This window comes from Thermobia domestica, chromosome 2 (genome assembly GCF_964235325.1).
Source record: "Thermobia domestica chromosome 2, izTheDome1.hap1.1, whole genome shotgun sequence".
Lineage (NCBI taxonomy): Eukaryota > Metazoa > Arthropoda > Insecta > Zygentoma > Lepismatidae > Thermobia > Thermobia domestica.
Genome location: NC_137455.1, coordinates 128,428,648 through 128,446,866, shown reverse-complemented (window position 1 = coordinate 128,446,866; position 18,219 = coordinate 128,428,648). Strand labels below are relative to the sequence as shown.

General features: G+C 35.6%; 1 long non-coding RNA gene across 2 annotated transcripts in view; it reads right to left on the bottom strand.

Annotated features, from left to right (window-relative positions):
• LOC145679733 (uncharacterized) overlaps positions 1-18,219 on the bottom strand; it is a 503,930-nt gene that overhangs the window by 457,200 nt on the left and 28,511 nt on the right. For both annotated transcript variants that reach the window (XR_014130514.1, XR_014130515.1), the window contains exon 2: positions 1,833-2,117. This is a non-coding gene — a long non-coding RNA (uncharacterized LOC145679733). The remainder of the gene's footprint in view (positions 1-1,832; positions 2,118-18,219) is intronic.

Here is an 18,219-nt window from a genome sequence, read left to right as displayed (position 1 = left end):
TACTCAATATAGTTAACTGTGGAAATTGTTAGCAATAAAAGAAAAGAACTAACATTTATAGTCACATTTTTCTTCTTATTCTCCAATCTACAGATCAATTTTGATTAGATTCAAAATTAATGTCCCTTTTGGCACAGGCTATATGAGACGTGGACCTACAGCTTAACTGGGATTCGAATCACATCAATTCCGTCCAGGAATCGAACTCGGGCCCCCCGCGCCCACAACGCGTACGCTATCCACACAGCCACAGAGGAGCTCTATGCATGAATTTTATCAAAGCTATAATTTATATGATTTCATAGCAAATTACGAACACATTTTCTATTACTCACGCGAGCAAATGGAATTTAAATTTTAAACACAGTGAATTTAAGATTTACATTTGATCGTATCCACACTGGAAGAAAGTTTACTTCATAAGAATTAATGTACACGTTTCTGTAGGCTTGATGCTCATATTTAATTAGTGCTAACAAGTCTATGCTTTATTTAAACATATAAGAAGTGCTGCAACTCCTAGTGAATAATACAATAAGCATTACGACAAACTTAATTATTTTAAAATAATGGACGAATCATAGAGTGTAATTCCCATAATGAAGTTTGTACTTATTACTAAATGATTAATCAAGGCTACATTTTCCGAAAGGAATGGATCTTTATATAATTAACATGGTTCATCACAAGAAAACTTCTATAAACCTACCTGGTAAGTTGTTTGGAACGTAATGAAAAAAAAAAAAAAAAAAATCAAATAAACCCCGACGTCGAATTCTTCCGACATACAGCAACCTTAAATTATTGATTAGAAGATTCGAATACCAGTACTTTTGATCTCAGATCATATTTGCTTTATTCCCTCGTTCTTAACATAGATATACAAAAGAAGCAGGCAAAAACCAATAGTATCGGTTCATAATGATCACAAATTTAGTTTCATATGTTTCCTACAGAATGTTACTTGCAAATAACATTGCATTATACAGGTCAGCGTTTTAATATTTTCAACCAACCTATATGCACTGATTTTATATTACGGAATTTAGTATCTAACATCGTTAAGAATAACAATTTTTAAATATCTTATGTGTAGTCCAAGTTACCAAAAGAAAGCCATACGGAAATACCCATAAGGAAAATATTAACTTTATTGACAAAGTAGACAACAGTAACTACCTTCATTATTTTGATTTATTGTTCTACCATAATTAGGAAGCACATTATAGAAAGATTGAACAAATGCACTTTATTTGGAAAAATGAAATTATTATTATTATTATTATTTTTTTTTTAGTTTTACATCTCTCAGCGTTTTTTGCCGTGTAGGCTGAAGGAGACAGTGCTGTTGAGAATGAACGAAATGGTGGAATGAAGAAAAGGGGTGGAAACGGTAAATTTATATATACAGTGTTCGTCTACCACAAAACCTACATGGCACGATCTGGGATCGAACTAAGGATCCCATGTGCCAGAGATGAAAGCTCTACTACTGAGTCACCATGGTCCTACACTTTACTTTGCACTTGGAGTGATAGTTTTCACAAGTATGGCACTTTCTTTCATAGGATATTACGTATTTCTATGCTATAATGAATCCACAAGAGGAAACTTGTTACCCAATTATAAGACTGTAGACACTTTTTTTTTTTTTTTTCAATATTGTAATAAGTTATTTGCATAATCTTTTCTACTGCCTGACGAACTGTAATTCCGTTTCCGTGACTTATTTCTTGATGTGCTGCTTTATTTGGCACGAAGTATGCCATACTACGCATTATACACGTACCCATAAACAATAAAAATGAAAAGAAATAGAATATTGTACTTACCTAATTGGACGTACATCTTGGGCCGGATGTTCTCCTGCCATACTGCTTTAGTCTTTAGAATACATACGCTAACCCATACCAGGGCTGTCGATACGAAGACCGATCGCCACGACATTCTGGATGGGGTTAATTCACACTACTACCACAACAAACAAACAACAGCAAAAAAGTCGCTGTCAGACACACATTCACCACTCCCCCCTATCCCGCCCAACACACAAGATGCGAGGATCCACGACGAATCCTCCTCTCAGGCAAAGAACAGGAATCGAAGCTGACACCTCCCTGAAAGAGAAGAAGTACATAGATGAGAATAGTACTAATAACCGACTTTAAAACCCATTTTCTAGAATTCAATGATTATCTTACAAAATTGTAACATTCTTAGTACAACTGTGCAGAGTGTTTTATAAAGCTGTTTTATGGCCCATAAAAATGGTTTCCATGGTCGTTTGTATATAGATATACTCAACTTACGTAAGACGAATATCATGCTTATAAAACGATATCTAACACGGTAGGCGAGAATACATGTCTACAAACTACAATGAGACACATTACCTATCCAACCATCATACAACTATTTATTTATTTTTAAAAAGAGAAACGTATATATGCCAAAGTATTATCGATTTTAACATAGTCTGAAATTTATACACAGCTTTGGAAAGAATATGGATTAACATACCTGCACCCGCAGGAGATTAAAAGAATTGCCCCCACGTATGCACCTTTCACACGAGCTATACGTCATTATGCAGCATTCGCTTTTCATCTCGATATGATACGAAATTTCTGCCTATATCGTAGCCTTAAGCTGCCACTGTACTGTAGTTCTATTAATGTAACGTAATTCAGTGAAACCTCTTGATATTACGCCTGTAGAACTTTCACTGTAAAAATACAATTTCATGGAAGTTGAAAACCAACATTTAAATCATTTTTTTCCCCTCATGGCTAGAGATGCAAACAAGCTGGCTCTTTTTCTTTGGGGGAATGATTTTTTAAAAAATAAAAAGCGAGATTTAAAAAAAAAATAGATTTTTTTTTTTTTTTTTTTTTTTTAGCTTTTTAGACTTTTTATGATCTTATTCAAGTGCCATCTTTTGTTCTCCTGTAGTTGATTCTACAATTTAAAACAGTGTCTTTACGACATTCATTACTTATGAGTACTATTGTCAGTTCAAGGCTGGCTATGTTTATTGATCTTCGAACTGGATTTCACTGACGCCCAGCAAGTGCAAGTTATACAACCCAATATACTACAAGCTCCATGGTGGTTACCTAACCATCTTACAACATACCTGGAAGTTATACAACTCGATATATTATGTGTAGACATTGGATTTTTATGCACTTAAAATTTATGAGATATGCATGCAACTATGCTGTTAATGTGTTAAAATATGCACTAACAATGCAATAAACGAGAGTATTTTTCAACATGCAGCAAAGTTGTGACAAAATTTTGTAGATGAAATATAACATCGAAGGTGTATTTTACCTTTCAGGGACTTCTCTTCAGAATTTATGTTTATCACAGTTACAGTTTACATACTCCTAACGTACCTCTAGTTTTTCTTCACATTGTATTTTAAAGTATATTTACTTTACATGAAGTAACAGGAGCCTTACTTTTCTACACGTTTCCACTATACAAGAAAAGTTTATTTTTAAGTATTTAGTCCTTTCCGTAATTCGCCTTACAGAAACATCACAAGATGCTTCTCTTCATTTTTTGGTGTCTGTGACACTTGTAACCACAAAATGACTTTTTAACATTAATAGATGTTACTGGACAATATTTATACAAAGGAGCAAGTTTAGTATATATACTTTTTGGCAAGTTGAAATTTAACCCTTGAAGGTATTTTCACATGGCTTCAACAGTTTTGTAATCGGAGTTTCTAGCAACAACATCCGTCACTTTTTTTTTTTTTTTTTTTTTTCATAGAGCTCCAAATTTACTAGGTACTAACTGGAGCTCGTGCTGAACTTCAACTAGAGCTATGCATTCACTGAGCAGCATTCCTCGTGTTTCTTGTTTCTGAATTGATGTGGAGACGATATTACACTGTCTATCATAATCAGATTTCTTTTAACGTCTTGGCAATTGTATGCGTATTTGCTTTGCTCATTGGTTGCTTGCTAACATTTTTGGTCCTCCATAAACTAGGCATTCTTCCACTTTCTCATGCAAAAACCCGTTCTGTTGCATAGACATTAAATGTATTGAAGACACAAACTAAAACTGGATTCATTCCATGCTATAAGCATACATCTAAAATTAAAAAAAAAAAAATATATATATATATATATATATATATATATATATATATATAGAATATGCTGAATATGCCCTTAAACACTAATATACCTCTATATGCTCTAACCTTTGAAATATGCATTTATAGACCCTATGCCCTACAAAACTTCAAATTTGAGCTTTACTACTGTCGTTAGAAACTCTTACCAAGTTTAACAGAGATGCATATAAGCAAACCAAATATGCATTTGCATAAAAATCCGATGTCTAATTATGTGTTTTACTGGATGTAAAACTCAAACTGACAGACAAGAAACAGATATCACAAACCACGCCATGTATACAAACCCATTTTTGTTTTGATACAGAAATTCGCATACATCTTGTCAGTTCGGGAAACACTTTATTGTGAGCTTCAGATACTCTATTAAAGCCTAAGGTAAGTTCAACTTACAAAATTAAATCCATAAACAAGCACTTTATTATGTATCACCACCTAATTTTAGTTTAACAATAGTAAAAGTTCATTGTTTAGAATTTATTCTTCCTTCAGTGTTAAATCGTGTCAATACACTTGAAATGGGAAATTTGGATAAAGCGTCTTGACCTCGTGCTCGAATTTAAAGAGCTATGTATACAGATAGATAGATAAACTAGGTCCACGTAACCTCCTACATCCTTTACGTACCTTTACGTCTAGAAACGTTACTAACTGAAGTTCTAGTTTATACATAAATCTGGGGCTGAGAAGTAAAGTAGTATAAGCCATAAAATATTAATTTCACAGGAGAAGCGAAAAAGTATTTGCAAGACAATATTTTGTTGAATTGTGTCGATTGTTTATTGACGGAAACAAAAATCACTTCCTGAGCTCCAGTTGTCCACATCTCAAAACTTTCCTAGTGTTCCTCGTACTAATGTAAGTAAGAAAAAATATCATAAAGATGACTTGGGATAGTTTATCTCTCAGCCCCAGATAATTATAAATTATAATTTTGCTCCACTAAGTTTAAATATTACATCTTCAGAACAATAATTGTTAACACTATTGGATTTCCACTAAAATATTATTGTCGTAGATCATTAATCTATTAGCTAAACAAATAATTCGTTTAAAGTAGAAAAGAAAAGCTATTGCGTCGATTGATTTGACTCTTTTCTTTCATCTTAAGTGACCGATTATGTTTGATATTTAATTTCTCATATTCTTCAGGATGTAGTTATTTTCTTTTCATTTTATAATGAGAAGAGAAAGGTTGAACATATTGTTATTTCTTCATTCAAGTAAAAATAATTAAAAAAAAAAAGCCGAAAATTTCCCAGGCAGGGAAGCTGTGGGGGGGGGGGGGGGATTTCGTTTTGTCTTCTTCGATAAATGGTAGCTTTTTCTCCTACTCATGTCCTTACATTTTCTTCTCGGAAGATACTGAAATGCTACTCTTTTTGGATTACTTTTCTTTCTTTATTTTATTATTATATCTCTATCTTTCGCTTAGCAATTTGTTATTCAAACACGGCAAAGTCGCATCTCATCACTTTGGAAAGAATTCTCTGTTTGTGAAGTTACAGTAAAAAATAAAAAATAAAATAAAATAAAATTTAAAAAATCGTCGTCTTATGTAGTCATTAATTCGAATTAGTATACGTTCATTTTGAAACTTAGCATCCCTTTTCAGCACCGAGAACATTTGAGACGTAAACCTACAGTTTAAAGTGGAATCTGTACACCATAATGCGTTTAAATGCAATCCCGTTCTCCTTAAACGTAAGGATTCGCTGAAGTTGGAGTTGCGAAATTTGTTATATAAATTCCTCATTAAAAATAAGAGGACACGTGTTCCAGCGATTTTGAAAATTACCGTCTTAAGAGAAAAGGGGTATTTTCCATGTTTTCCTCCATATTGAAAGCAACGTTGTCTGTTATGATCGCATCAATGGTTTGGTCATCGCACCAACGTTGTCTGTTATATTTGTAATCGCATCAATGGAAGAAGGCTGAAAATTGGGAAATGAATTTTGGACCATATTTTTAGTACCAACCTAGAGATAGGCTCCAAGGGGTTCAAAATTAATACGAAAAACACAGTTATCTCACGAGTTCTTTAAGTTAAGAAGATGAAAGACAGTATTACAAATAACACATGACCCAGTATTTTCCAAAATTCCTGTTTTGAGACGAGAGGGGAAATTTCTATAGTTTTTCACCACATTAGAATGCAGGGGCGGATCCAGGAAGGACTTCTAGGGGGGCGGTGGGTTGTAATACTGCTACTTAGAGCTACTTTTAAGAACTCCAAACTCTGGGATGGGTTTTATTTATATATAAGAAAGTTTCCTTTTCTGGGGCGGCTGATCGCCCCCTTGGATCCGCCCCTGTTAGAATGACGTTGTTTGTGATCGCATCAAGGCAAACGACTTAACCGTTTGAAATTAATTTTGGAACATATCAGTACCTACATCAAGGGTTTGTATCATGTCACATTGTTTAACGAGCGTGAGTTTAAAATTTATGGCGAAAATAGACTCTCTTGTGGGTTTTTATAACTACAATTTCATTGAAATGTGTATCCTAAGGAAGAAGGATGTCCAAGTATTTTCTATAAACTTATTCTCTCCATGTGAAGAACGGGCATTTCAACTAGTCATGTAGGCCTACTAACGGAAAAGTTTGGATCTCACATTAAATCCATGTTCTAGTCCATGTTCTAGTGCTGAGAAGAATTAAGACCCATACAACTCATGTATAGTGTTAACCGCCGTTTATGCTTTATAATGGAAAACGTGATGACTTTGACTAATGTTAATAACTGGCTGACGGAATGTTTGACCGTAAGAGAGAAACATTTCTCCCAGTGCAGAAAATCCATCTGATCAGTCGTTCATCTCGTTCGCATTTATCACCTAGGTATTCATCCGCGTTACGGTCTTCCCGGTTATATTAGAGCAGGGATGCAAATAATCACTCGCCCGGGTGAGTGCTTCATCAGTGCGGGCGAGTATTTAATTTCATACTGAAGGTAAGTAAATTATTTCTATTGTAGGATGTAGGCTAGTAGCTTTCTTCTTGGGCTAGTAAAATTTTGTTGCTTATTTGCATCCATGTATTAGAGCCTAACGGTTAAAACGGACTGACCATTAAAGTAACTCTCCACCAGCCCTGCTTCAGGCCAAATATTTCTATGATAACTGACCTTGTACTTTCCAAGCTTTTGGATTCTATAGAGACGATTTTAGGGTCTATAGTAGACGTTTAAATATGACTATAAAAGTCCTATTTAAATAGACAGACAGGTTCAACATAGTTAATATTAGCAGTGATTGGGTTTCAGACATTTAAGAACACAATGCGAGAATCTATTTCAGTCGCAGACGGAGAGATCCAATCTAGCTCTCACAGAAACAGATCTATAGCTTAACGTGAGTTTTGCACCATTTATGGCTTAAATTGCAATGAGGATTAAATCTTACACCGAGAGAAACCAAAGCATGAATACTACTCAGTAGCGACTTAGCTTTCACTTTTGTTTTAAAGATGAGCAAGGAAATTTACGGAACAAAACCAAACGACATACAGAAATTTCTTTTCTCAATGTTTCTTTTGTAGTATTGTACTTAATAAAAGAGAAATATAGACACAACGAAAACGATTAAAATCTTCCGAAATATGGGTCTGGAGAAGAACAGAGAAAATAGCTGGATTGAAAACGAAAAATCAATCAGAAATTGTTAGAAATAATGGAGGGGGGAAAGATTATTATTAGATGTAATTAAATAAAGAAGGGAAACTGATTATAACGTTAGCTGAGAATAAATTATTTCCCGAGAGATGTAATAAAAGGTATGGTACAAGGAAAACAAGAAAGATGGTGAAGGAGGTCAGAATTGATAAACAGTATTAAAACAGAAAATGCCTACGTGCAGACTAGTGCTCTTAAAATTATCGAATATTTTTCTGGATCCATTATTCTAATATTCGAAAAATTGTATTATTCGAAATTTAATGGCACTAGTTGAGAACAATGATGAGGTTAGTTGAGAACCGTGGTCCACAGAAGCTTCTCAGTTTTGGAGACAGTAATTGCATAACTTATAATGAAGATATTTTTAGCCTTCCGTCCTAAAATTGTAAATCATTCATGTCTTTGAGAAGTGCTATTAGCCAACCGTGTACTCATTTTACGAAGGAGAGATTCAGAGAACTATACAAAACATTTCGTTTATTATAGAAATTGACTCTCGCTCGTTATAAAACGACGTTTGTACCGCATCGTACCGATTTTTATACGAGTCACCACCATTAACACCACGCAGGCAAAGAACGTGACTAACATGCGGTCTTATCCTCTTCGCAATAGATCAATAGTTCGTGCGACCCTGCCCTTCTACTGACGGGGAACGGGAAGGAGAACCACCCACTCCACATTACAAAAAGAGAAAAAAGAAAAGAAAAATACAAGACCGCCTTTGAAGTTGCTCTTTCATATACATATGCATGTATGGTCGACAATAGACGTAGATAAAATATTAAAATTAAAAAAAAACAAAAAAAAACGCTGTAGTATAAATTTGATAGCATTCGTCAATCCCTTTCTGCTTTGCATGAGATCGATTTTTTCCCTTCTTTTTTATTTTACTATCTTTTTACTATGTATTCTAATGACAAAGTAAAAACAAAACGACTGAACGCCTTAGTAGGTAAGTGGAGACAAGAGAGGGAGCCCTTACTGTTTAAATATTAGTTGATAAATTCTACCCTTTCAATCTACACAAAAGTCTCAAAACGAAATTCAATTATGTATCCTAAACAATGAAACTGAAATCACACGCTAATTAATGTGAATGAAAATCTTATGACGTAGATTTTTCTTTTCTTTTTTTAGCTTACTATGAGGACATTCTCCATTATTTTTATTAGCCTACTTATTATTGATGTCCTAAATATAGCTGGGACAATTAACGCTGAAATAGTTGAAGTAATATTGAAACGTAACCACCCATAGTTTATATATTAATGGTGTCTGGTAAATTGACGAAACTTCATGAACCTCAGTCAGGATGGCAAGCATTAGAAGCTGAAACCTCCCAACTGTGAACTGGAAACGATAACCATCCTCGTATATACGAGGTGGTATCAAGAAGTTTCGAGACGTTCTGTTTTCAAGAAAGCACTCTTGTCATCTTGCACAACAATACAGAACTCCCAGCATTTCTGCTACTGCTGGAATGTGTCTTGGAAGTCTTCTTTCCGAAACTTGTCAAGTACCTTCTGCGATTTGCGTTGGATCTTAGCAAAGTTGTCCAAATGGCAACCTTTGAGCTGGATCTTCAGTTTCGGGAAGATAGCGAAGTCTGCAAGAGTCAAATCTGGCAAATAGGGTGTGTGGAAGTAAAATCAACTTGTATCTGGTGAGAAACTTAAGTATGAGGAGAGCACGATGACAGTGTGCATTGTCGTGGTGTAGCAGCCAGTTTTTTTGCGCGCCACAAATCCGGTCGCTTTCATCGAATGTCCTCCCTCAGACGCAATAAAACCTGGTAGTGGAGCTTGCTATTGACGGTCTGGTCTGGGGGCGAATTCGTGATGCACAATGAGGCGAATGTTGAAAAGATAAGTATGCACTTGGTCGAGCTGCGGAATTTCCTCGCGTTTTCGGTCGTGGAGATGATGGACTCTTCCATCGTGAAAACTGCGTTTTGTCTCACTGTTGTACTCAAACACCTAAGCTTCGTCACCGGTAATGACCCTCGACATAAAGGACAAGTAATCCACGACAGCTGACGGAATTCTTATCAGACTTCGACGCATAGTTCCTTCTGCTCCTTGGTCAGCAGCCTTGGGACATGCTTGGCAGTAACACAGCGCATATTCAAATCACACGTTAGGATTGCCTGCACTGTTCCGTATGACACACCGACTATGGCAGCAATGCTGTGGGTTGTTCTCCGACGATCCTCATGCACAAGTTGCCGAGGTTGCCATGGTTTCGACATCTTTGGGTGTTGTGCTCATTGGAGGTCGCGTCCTAATCTCCCATTGCCTTCCAGTTATGTCCTTTTGCTCTTGGAGAGTGTGTGACACTCAAAGCATCTCGAACGAGTCATTGCGGCATCGCTGTAGAGTTGCCGAATAATGTCAAGGCATCTCTGTGGAAGATTTATCCAGTTTCACACAGAATTTCACGTTCGCTCGTCGTTCTAACTTGCTGTCCATGATAAAATCGCAGACGTGGTGACGCATGTGGTTAGAATAGCACCAGCTACACAGTTCCCGTTGTACACAGGACGGTGGCACACTGACTCGTGAACGTCGGTGCTACCTGTGTCTTTGCGTACAGCCTTGCGTTCCCATCTGTTGCGTGTTATAGAACTAGTCTAGAAACTTTTTCATAGCACCTTACATATATATATATATATATATATATATATATATATATATATATGTAGATAGGTAGGTATGTGTGTGTGTGCGTGTGTGTGTGTATGTGTATGTCCCAGCAATTTTAACCGAACTTAACACACATATTACCTGATCTGGAAAACAGTATTGCGGGGGTAAGATTCCCTGGCACACATAGGTACGAGTGGGAGCGGGTGACATTTAAAAATGATCGAAAATTGCCTACACTAGTGTCGAATTCAGTTTTCATTTCAGCTGTCGCTAGGATGAAGTATAACACTTCCGATGCTGATGCTACTTTCAGTCAGCATTCTGAAAGCAACAGACATTTCTTTCTCTCTCTAAGCTTTTTCCCAGTTAGCTAGGGACGGCTATTTGGATTACTGTCCTTCACCTGTTTCTATATTGTATCATATCCACTGTGACACCACACTGTAGCATATCGTTCTTCACCCAATTATCGTGAATATACAAGGGGGCGCGGGGTCTTGAGCCCTCTGACTTATACCCATTTTACCCTGCGCCCGACCTGGTCCGGCCCACCAGACTGAATCCGAATTTCATTAATTTACTAAATTTCGAATATCGGAGTATTTACCTTGCGCCAACTATTCCAGAATGAAAAAAAAAAAGAACTTAACAAATGTCATTACAAATTCAACGAAAAGATAAAGACAAATGTAAATTTCTACATTCATTGTCTCTACCAAACACATGAGTTCGTGATGGTTATAACAAAGAGAAAGGGAAAGGAATACTCAGTTCAATTTAACAAGAAACAGAATTATTTTTATGGTTATAATACTACTTGAAAATGTGACTTAATAATATTCAAAAACTACAGTTGCAATCATACTTAGATTAAAACAGAAAATTAGTGAAAGTTGCCTTCAAATGTAACAAGAAAACGTGATATATTACACTGACTGAATAGCACTTTTTCTCTCTCTCTCTCCCTCTTCTTTTTTAAACTTAGGAAACTTTCTTTCTAGCTTATCTAAATGATCGTTAATGAATGGATCAACAAGCAAGCACTCCTATGCTGCTAAAACTCTGTCAAGGTTTCTTAACTATATCCACATGATAAAAATTCAACGTATCTTGGTCTTCTTCCGTCTTTTCAACAGAATCTCTTCACATCAAAGCTCTGCATCATCAAAAATGTACCAACGAACACGTAATATATATATATATACTGTTCGAAGGACACACCAACGTACTTGAAAAATCTGCATTATGGTCTTATCTGTCTTTTATCTTTTCTAAAGATGACTCGTATTCTCTGTGCCAACAAATTTAACCGCTGCCACAATTATACTGACAAAATCACAAAAATATGCCTTACTGTAGTGAATAAAAAGGAGCCATACAACCATTTCTCATACTTAGAATTATATCAAATGTTTCAAGTACTGTAATTTCCTCAGTATGGAATATAGTCTTTGTTCTGGAAGTTACTAAGTCCAATATACATTAATCGATTTGACAATACTAATTAATGCCAATATATGTTTCATATTCTTTCTTGTTTTACGTTATGTTATGACTTCTATTCTTGCGCTGTTCAGTATTTTGTAATAACGTGCAAAAAGTCAGATTCAGGAAGTTAGTGACTTCTGCCAGAACAATTTCTTTTATACAATATTAAAAACCTTTATTTTTTATTATTGTTAAAAAGTATTCCGTTCCATATTATCTCCTAAAATCTGCTTTCTTATTTTATTTACGTATTTTTAACAAGCCAATTTGAGCGCTCCAATATTTCAACAGCAAAACACCTCCAAATCATACTAATAATTAGGGCTCGGATTTCTATGACTTAAAAGGGCCGTTTTGCTCATTGGTAGAGCGTTCACCTCTGGTGCATAGGGTTCCGGGTTCAAACCCTGCTCCCGCCAAGTGAACTTTGTGGTGGACAGACACCATGTGCGTGGGTTTCCTCGGAGTTCTCCCGTTTCCTCACACTTTCTTCATTCCACCATTTCATCCATTTCTCATCATCACCGTCTCCTTTAGCCTAACTGGCATAACCGTGGGACGTAAGACTCAAAAATTTCATTTCATTTCAGTTCTATGACAAAAATTTGGATGCCTTGAAACATGGCAAAATATTACCCAAAATAAAACCGGTGCAACTACTTGTATCGGAGAGCCTTCTCTACTCTCTCCCCCGGAGCAAATGCTGAATGATAATACTGCTAAAAAGGATGGAATTTCACATTACTAGAGCACTTAATTTTAAGCATCCTGAAACTCAGTGATGCCATGTTTTATCTATGGCAAAAATTCTTGCAATGTTATCAAACATCCCTCACACTTGAAAAATATCCATACATTCAGTGAAACAAACGAAAATTCCACGGGGTGGGTGGAATTATCTTGGAATCATCCAATCATGCTCAATGTAGATTACCACTACTTTTGCAGTACTACTTTTGTCTCCCGTTATCTAAAATCTCCCCCAGATGTGGGTGGAAATCACCAACATGCAACAAAGAAACTAGACTTCAAGTATCTTTGCAGGGAGGAGAAAGAAAGAGACAGAAGCTGAAATAGTGATCTCTTTCCATAATGGTTCATTCTCCACCAGGCCAACCACTTTGACTCCCTCACACTGATTTCGTTAAACTCTGTCGAATAAGATAAAATATTTCTAAGAAAATAACAAAAACAACCAAATAACTTCGGTGCCAATACTGGCAACTATACTTCTGAGCAAATGTGAAACTCGATTAAAAATGACCAAAAATATCCTTTTATACAGTATAACTGAAAATATTACGAAAAATAGTAATGGAATAAATTTAATGAAAGATATGCTGAATCACAAACAGGAACCTTAACATTATAATTCAGAACTCTAAATCGAAATTCGGAAAACCAGAAATGATCGATTTCCGAAGTAGTTTTCATGTAGATAATTTGCGAAATTATACCGGTTAATAGCGAAGAATTACAAAACCTGTGGTGAAATTCACATTATTTCTCGATATAGATTCCTGAATGAAAAAAAAAAAAAAAAAACCCTTCAAATTTCATACGATATTATTGTAATATAAACAATTATTTGCAACGCCGTTTATCCAGCTTGTGGATATGGCAAATATATAACCGAAAATTGTATTTATTCATCTTTTTACCAACATCAATGCAGGTACATGTCTTATTGAAGTGAGACACTATCTCTAAGAAAGTAATATGCTGTTCATCAGGTCTTCCATTTGTTCCGGACTAATTTGATGTATTTCAAGAGATACTAAGAAGACACCTACGTAGGATTCTACATTAAACAATAAAATACGTTGCTCTGAAACAAAATGCAAATATTTATGAATGTGACTGTTACAATTACGAATTACTGTACGAAATACTGTAAAAATAGTATAATATTAGGAGTATAATGAGAACCAGACATCAGTAATCGAATTTGAGCTCCACACTGAAGACATAACAAGTACACCAAGAGAATTCCATCCTTCAACGCTAGATTTTTATCATAATCTATTCAATAAAAATCGTCTTACTCTCTAGCATAAAAATATGTTCTTAAAAAGAATGAATATTGTTCCTAGTTTATGGTCGACAAATCTTCCACAGCATTTACTACTTTCATGGGGAAGAGAGAGAAAAGGTCAGGAAACTAAAATATTAAGACCATTTTTCCCACTGGTTTTTATGTCTAGTACCTGATCCAATTAGGAACGTTGTTATATGAAGGACATTTTGCAGCAAAAGAGCCAAGAACATTTTTTTTTTATCTAGTTGTTTCTCCGAAGCATCAAGACGATGACAGTAATAAAAAAGAAACCAACATCGACTGACTTCTTGAAGAGGAAACTTTATACAAGTCGTTAGAAGCTTCCCAAAGAGTTATAATATAGTCTTCTCTCATTATCTTTGAAAGTGTCACGACCTCTAGACAGAGAGGCCAACAAACATAAGACTCTCCTTTGCAACTTAGTTTCCTTTCCTCTTCACTATCTTCTCTCGCTGATAAAATTCCTCAAGAGAAACTCATCACATCAAACAACTTGAATGGTTGTTGATCCAACGTATTGACTAATAGCTCAACTTCCTTTCTTTCTTTAACACTTGACAATTAAAACACAAATGCACATCATATTATTTTTTAATGAAATTTCTTATCTGCGTTTTTTAAATGTATAAAGCAATTGAAGTAGGAATGGATGATCATATTAACACCAAGGTCTCTCATAGATTTCATCGGCTCCCCGAAAAAAAAAATCTGAGAGTGCCCGCCTCCAACGGTCCTCAGTGCTGTTACCAACTCTATTTTTTTTTTTTTTAATGAAAATACCTACGTAACAATTTAAATAAATCGCAAACTCCCTGTATTATCAATGGACTAAACTTTATTCTTGTCAACAAAAAGTCTTTAGAAAGTAGCTAAATCTATTTCTAAAATTTACTTAAGGTAATCTCAAGAGAAGTTATGATTATTATGTCGCTGTCGGGAATTTCAAACTTGCAAAAAATATCAAAATTGAATGAAGAAAATATTTTTTTGCGCTCCCTTATGGCTAGTCCTGATCAACACTATTATATGAGACAAAACAATTTGTCTTTTTTTAAAAAAATAATAATTTTATTTGCGAGCGATCCCGGGATCGATTCGCGGTTGAGAGACTGTTGTCAAAAAAAGTGTAAAAGTTTTCCAGGCCAGCCATTTTGAGTGAGGTTTTCCTGGGCAACTGCCGAGATGGTTCCTAACATAATCGTCTCCGGCCGCTTTCTTCCTCCACACTTCCCCGGTTGTGTAATCACCGAGTAACGTTATCCCTTCATACGTGACAGGCTAGCATGACCCTAAATGCCGAAAACAGAAATCTAATTCCTATTCCTATTCAAATCATTTTATTTTCCATCATAATGCCTAGAAAAATAAAATAAAATAAAATGTAATATCGAATTTTAGAAAGCATTTGCTATCGCTTCTTCTCAAGAAAACGAATATCTTGGTCACAATTTTAAGTACGTTACCCCATCATGATTTTAGTAGTGTTAATTTAAAACATACAATTCACTGAATATTATTATTATTATTATTATTATTATTATTATTATTATTATTATTATTATTATTATTATTATTATTATTATTATTAGAAAAAGAAGAAAAAATTGTACCGTCGGTGAGCAAGTTTAAAGTTAACGTATATTTGTTAGGAATTAACTTTGAACATTCGCCATTGAATGAAGGATGAAAGTCGCATCAACAATGGAATTAGAAATGCAATTACTCAAGTCGTGGTGATTTAACTTTCAGTTGTCATAAACTCCGTAGTCCTATCTTAGTAATTCTGAACAGATGTTACACGCATAGCTATGGATGGATATGTAGCAGATTTCGCGTTGCTATTATGATGGAAAGAAACAGAGCGAACGTCCCAACAGGCAACCAAATTCCAACAATTTGTACGTATGGATGTCAGAGGATGTTAAAAAAGAAAAGCCTTTAAGAAAATGAAGCAAATTTATGCACGCAGAGTAGAGTGTCCTCTTTTTAACTCTTCCCGTAATTAACCATTAAATCAAGACTCTTTCTCCTTTATATGGAATTTGCCATCAACGGAGGCATCTTTCACACTTCCTTCACTTTCGGCTTTGACTTTTGAGCTGTCTATACGACGTTCCCTCAAATTACCTTCGCACACAACACGAATGGAATGGTGCCTTTAATTTTGCCCTTAGCACTTACGGGTACACAGTGCTGCCACGGAAACCCTCTTTTATACTTAGAAAACTAAATTAACCAACTACTATTCTCGTTCCCTTCATCTCTTTTGTCCCCACCATTTCTCTCTCTCTAGTCACAAACAGAAAAACATACATATTTCATAAATAGTTCACTTTATGTGTAACCGCCAATGTTTATCATAAATTAGTGGAATTTTACAGTGTGAGAATGAATGAATATAATATATGCATTACACAGTTTACTTGCGAAAAGATTGCCTGAAGACTTGTAACCTACTGACTTCTAACTTCCTTCTTGCATATATGATTATATAATTAACAACGCTAGTCATGCATAAACGCACAGATGTTCTTAAGAGCTGAAAAATATAACGAAGAAGGACGGGATCTGAGAATATCAAACGTGTAGAACACACGCTCCACTGAGACCTATGTGAGAAACCAAAGGTGTTCAAATTTATAAAGTTCGATCCTGCAAGTTCGAAAAATGAGTTGAACCGATCTCAACCTCACTCTCTGACAGTGATTTCAATTGAAGTATAGGCGAGATACAAAGCAGATGTGTCAATTTGCAATAGGAAATCACTCGGGCTTGAACGGGATTAGGCTCATTATTCTCAAACATCAAGATTAGCGCTCACTTATTTCAATGAGGTTCACGTTATCTCAAACCCGCACTCCCTCAAGCTTGGGCTCGCTATCCTCATATTGAGGTTTACCTAATTAGGTTCGCGCTTGCTTGGACTCAGGCTCTGGTTTGCTATCTATTATATTGCTTGTGCTCATAAGTGGTCGCACTTAATTCTCGAGCTCCGCACGCGAGAGACATCGGGTCATAGCAGTGTTGGGAAGTAACGTAACGCAAGTAACGCGTTACTTTTTAAGTAACGTTTCCTAGTAACGCGTTACATTTTTTTCAAAGTAACTGTAACGGTAACGCGTTACAAATTTTTAAGTAACGTACCTAGTTTGCGTTACTTTTTTCGCGTTCCATTTCGGATGAGTAACTACAATATACCGGTATGTATATTTTTTTCGGAGACAAATGTTTCTTTCCTGTAAGTGATTTTCTCAGAATGAAACAATCGAGCATGAACTATGTATGTCAGTGACCGACAGTCACAGACACAGAGAGAAAGAGGTAAGTTCGTAGTGCCACTTGCTGTTTTTTGAAGGTGAGGAGAGCCTTAAGGAAATCACGTGTACTGATTGCAAGCACCTGGAAGATTTTGTCGTAGATTTTGACAGCTCTAAATCAATACATTCAGTGAGTGAACTAGGAGTGAAATGATGCCGGTAGTCTATTTTACTTTGATTGGTGTTGTTTTTATAAAGATGGAGAACAAAAATATTTTACCGTTCGCACATTTGAAAGAATACTTTTTTCTTAAGAGCTGAGGATGATGGTGGACAGTTAAAAGTAAAGTGTCTGAAGTGTCCCGGCAGAAAATATTTATCAACAACTAGGGTGCCATAATTAACGATTTACAATAAGGGGTTAATATGAATAAACTGTGTTCTGATGAGCAGGCCTACTTTATTACTAGAAAATAGTTTGCTGATGGTATGTAATATTGGAGTTCTTTCAGATCAGTTTGCTTATCCTACAGTCCAGTTGATTATAGAGTAGTGTAAAGTTTCTCTATATTCTTTATTTTTAATTTTACATAACAACATTATTATTATATAATTAGTTTAGCAGGAATATTAATAATCAACCATTTTTTCTAACGCATAGGGATGAGCACGAGTCAAGCTAAAACTCGACTCGACTCAAATTCAAGTCAAGTTTCGAGTCAAGTCAAGGGTAATATCCTCGAGTCGAGTTCCGAGCCAATTCAGTTTTTCACGTCGAGTTTCGAGTCCAGTCGAGTTTGATACATGGCTCATTCGTTTTAAGTCGTCTTGAAATCATGGCCTGATTACACTGCAAAACGAAAGCCATGAGAGATGTAAGCTAAACAGTAATATGGAATGCTTTTATTGTTGCTCACGAGAGGGGACAC